Raw genomic sequence first — 4,212 nt, 5'->3', positions numbered from 1 at the left:
CACACATGTCAAATACAGATATTTTGTTTACAGTTAATTTCAACCTTTTCTGAACAGCTAAACTAGTATTTGCAAACTGAAATAAATTACAGGTTGCATAATCCACGCCTCATTACAAGGTGAGGGTTAAAACATAGATAGACCAGTAAACTGAGCTTTTCCTTTCAACTCAGCTCTTTCTTCACCACAACTAATCCGTCGATCCATCTTCTGCTCCACCCTACCATCACTCGTGAACAAGACCCCCAGATACTTAAACTCTTCCACTTGGGGACTCGCCTCAACCCGGAACTCTCAAACCAGCCCCCTCACATTCGGCTGTGAACCGCCCCAGGGCACCCTGAAGGTCTTGGCCCGAGGAAACCAACTGAACTACATCGGCTGTGTCCAAAACGACAGGCCGGGTCCTCCGGAGGACCCAGACTACCCGGTTGCGGCGGGCCGGGTCCTTGGTAGACCGGGAAGACCGGAAAAAAAGAGGCTGTGAATTTGGACGGTCTAGCCTCCCCTCCTTACCCCGGCGTACGTCATGTCACCTAGCAACTGTGACGATGCTAAACAAGCAAACTTAAATCAAAACCAGAAAAATATCAATATATTATCATTATTAATATCACAAAACTATAAAATTAACTTAAAGGTAACATTTGAAGAACTAATTGACCCGCTGTAGGTGCATGTTTATTTCGCATTTTTTATGATAAAAGTAATATTTAAAAACATGTCCATACAAATGATAAAAGTATTAKAATTACAACCGCTAATTTTTTTTAATTTCCATATATCACCATATTTTTATTTAAAACATATTCTTTTCTCTCGCTTCGTCCGTCATTACTAGCTTAAACAAATCTCCGGTCGGGCCGCAATGCATTATGGGATATGCTGGGCCGGGAAGGATCCATCGGACCTGTCCTTCAAATCGGGGAAAAGGAAGGACGTATTTGTCGGCCGCATCGGAGGAGTCTTCGGTTTTGGACGTCCTTCGTCGCGGGGCTGTGACGTATGCGGCCGACGAATTCGGCCTTTGGAGGACCCGGCCTGCCGTTTTGGACACAGCCATCATCTGCGTACAGCAGAGACAAGACTCTGTGGTTTTCAAAGCAGACACCCTCCTCTCCACGACTGCGCCTTAACATCCTGTCCATAAACAGTGCAAACAGGATTGGGCCTGGCATAGTCTAACCTAACCTGAGAATGAGCTGGTCTTTGTGCCAAGAATGCGGACACAGCTCCTGCTTCCGTCCTGCACGAACCAGATAACCCTTAATAGCAACCCAGGAAGTCCACACTCCTGCTCCACCTCTCACAGAACACCTCAAGGAACATGGTCATAAGCCTTTTCCAGGTACACAAAACACAGGTGGACCAGAGAGGTAAACTCCCACGACCCCCCGTAGGATATTCGCACTCTTTGGTCAAACTATGTRAAAAATAATATGAAACAAAACAGAGGAGCCTCACAGTTATTTGCAAAGTTAATTACATTGTGTTGTGAGACTATGTTTAAATTTTTTTAAATAAAATCAATATCAGGATATCAACCTGCCCTCTGATGGAGCAAACTGTTCCAGCAGCACAACTCTACCCTGACCTGAAACTGAGCAAAATAAATTTATTTATTATTTAATTAAAAATAATAATAAAAAACACTAAATAGATATAGCATAAAATAATATAACATGTATTTGCATCTTTGGCAGGAATATAATGCCAAAAAATTAGATTGAATCTCCTTAAAAATTCACACCTGAAAATATGAAGTGGATTTTATTTTTGGTTTATGCAGCACATAAACTTTTACTAATTAAAGGTTAGTCTGGGAAGCTTCTTAAGACTTGTAGTTAATCAATCAGCTGAATTATATGTTTCCATATGGGATAATCCAAATTAACCTGTTGACCCCACTTTAAAACATAGCTGAAAGAAATACATATTATGTTCTCTTCCCGTCCCACACAGCCCTTAGGAACAGCTTTAGATCCCTGCAAGCATCTCAACAGTGAGAGAAGCAAATAAAGAGAACAAACCTCCTATTAAAACATCATAAGTAGTGTATTTCACTTACCTGTAAATGAAATGTGCTGTCTTCTTATAAGTGAAACAGAGAGAAAACTTGTGCCTCTGGCTGTGAAATGTGAAGTTATAGTGGGGATGATAGCTCCACCCTCTTATCTGCACTCAACACTTCCCTCACACACACACACACACACACACACACACACACNCACACACACACACACACACACACACACACACACACACACACACACACACACACACACACACACTCCCATGATAGAATAAAAATGTCAGTTACTCCTAAGACAGATATGGAGGCCAACAATAGTGTAACTGGAATTCCGTCCTCTTAGTTTCAAAGCTATTTTGTCAGATTATTGCAGCGAGATAAAAGCAGCAAGTAATAATTATAAAATAAAAGCATGATAGTTGACAATAGCTTTTTAGATGTGTGAATACTTCTACCTGCAATACTTGGGGTCAAAAGTTCCTATTAATTTAGTTTTAAGACTGAAAAGCTAAAAAATTGTGTGATCTCGCAGAAAAGAGATCAGTCCCATGAAGAAATATCGTTTCTACGATGACGAGCAGAAATGTTTGCTGGCACAGGGCAGCTGTGGCTACAATGTAGTTTATCATCATCAGTGTGTGAATGTGTGTGTGAATGTATGTGTGAATGTGTGTGTGTGAATGTGTGATTGTTTGTAAGTGTAAAGCCCTTTGGGGTCTGAAGGGACTTGATAAAGTGCTCTATAAGTTCAGTCCATTTACCATTTGTTTGAAATGTAGGTGAGAGCTCAGCTCACGACTGTTAATGAAGATAATGCGATTCGAAATCTATCCTAGATGTGCTTGGTTCCTTGTGATAGTGTGGCCAATCGCATTCCAAGAAAGAAAAACAGCAACAGCTGATTACAAAGCTAGGCTGAACCAAAAGTAGCAAGTAACTAAAAGCTTCCTAGAAATGTAGTGGAGTAAAAAGTACAATATTTGCCTTTGAAATGTGGTGGAGTGAAAGTAATAAGTACCCCAAAAAATATTTACTCAAGTAAAGTAAAGATACTCAAAAAATGTACTTAATTACAGTACTCGAGTAAATATACTCCACTACTGTCCACCACTGCCGCTCACATGTTCGCATTCAAAAATAAACCAGCAGCGCAGAACCAAAAGAGGCATGGAGCAGAACTCAGCTGGGGACCGTGCATAGACTTTTTCTGGAAAATTGTTCCCACAAGGTAGCAAAATGCGCCACAAACAAACAAAATGAACAGGTTTTTAACAAGTCTATGGTTCAATACAGTTGGAACTAGAATATTGTTGTTTTTTGTCATCTTTAATGTTCGCTTGGTCTTAAATCTGTTTGATTAATCCTGCTGTCACATCAGTACATTATAATAATAATAATATAATTTTCTGAGCTGTAGTTTAGAGAGGGGCATCAGAGGTAGTCTCTCTGATGCCTTTCCTCCTTGGTGTTTTTCTGAATGGTCAGAGGAGGACAGAACAGTGTCAGTCCTGAACTTAGCTGTCTTATTAATGAGGCTTAGCATTCAGAATCACACACCTGATAAGTTGCATTGGGCCAAAACAAAACAAAACAAAAACGGCTTCGAGCCACATTTACCTGCAGTGTGAACGTAGTCTGAAAGAAAACAGGAAAAGGGTTGTGAAGTGATTAAAAACAATACTTTTTATTTTAAAGCACAGATATTTAAGAGATGTAAAAGAAGAAAAAGAAATAAAAATATGTTTTAAAATATGAACAGAACAGTGTGTGTGTGTGTGTGTGTGTGTGTGTGTGTGTGTGTGTGTGTGTGTGTGTGTAATATACACACTTTTTGGGGGGACACAGTCTTTTGTTTGGTATCTCACGGGGGGCTTATGCTCATATACTTTGAAAACCCCTGTAATAGCCTATTTATTCTGAACATAGAAAACTTATCAAAGAAATAACCGCCTTTCTAGGGCATTGTGTGGTTTCAAATGTCAGACAAAGTAAACACACAAACACACACATTTGTTCTTTTATTCTCATGGAGACTTTCCATATATGTGCCGGTCTTTTCCACAGCCTTTCTATGGCATTGTGTGCTTTCAAACGTCAGACAAAGTAAACACACAAACACACACACACACACACACACACACACACACACACACACACACACACACACACACACATTTGTT

General features: G+C 40.0%; 1 protein-coding gene across 2 annotated transcripts in view; it reads right to left on the bottom strand.

The window, feature by feature from the left end:
• Nucleotides 1-4,212, bottom strand: part of cmah (cytidine monophospho-N-acetylneuraminic acid hydroxylase) — a 60,956-nt gene that overhangs the window by 43,968 nt on the left and 12,776 nt on the right. Inside the window, exon 1 of one of the 2 annotated variants that reach the window (XM_014015597.1) lies at nucleotides 2,069-2,110. The exons of the other annotated variant lie outside the window; for it this stretch is intronic. The gene's annotated coding sequence lies outside the window, so the exon portion shown is untranslated. Of the gene's footprint in view, nucleotides 1-2,068; nucleotides 2,111-4,212 lie in introns of those variants that run through there. 2 annotated transcript variants of the gene reach the window in all.

This window comes from Austrofundulus limnaeus, unplaced genomic scaffold, assembly GCF_001266775.1.
Source record: "Austrofundulus limnaeus strain Quisiro unplaced genomic scaffold, Austrofundulus_limnaeus-1.0 Scaffold132, whole genome shotgun sequence".
NCBI lineage: Eukaryota > Metazoa > Chordata > Actinopteri > Cyprinodontiformes > Rivulidae > Austrofundulus > Austrofundulus limnaeus.
This window is presented reverse-complemented; position numbering and strand designations above follow the sequence as displayed.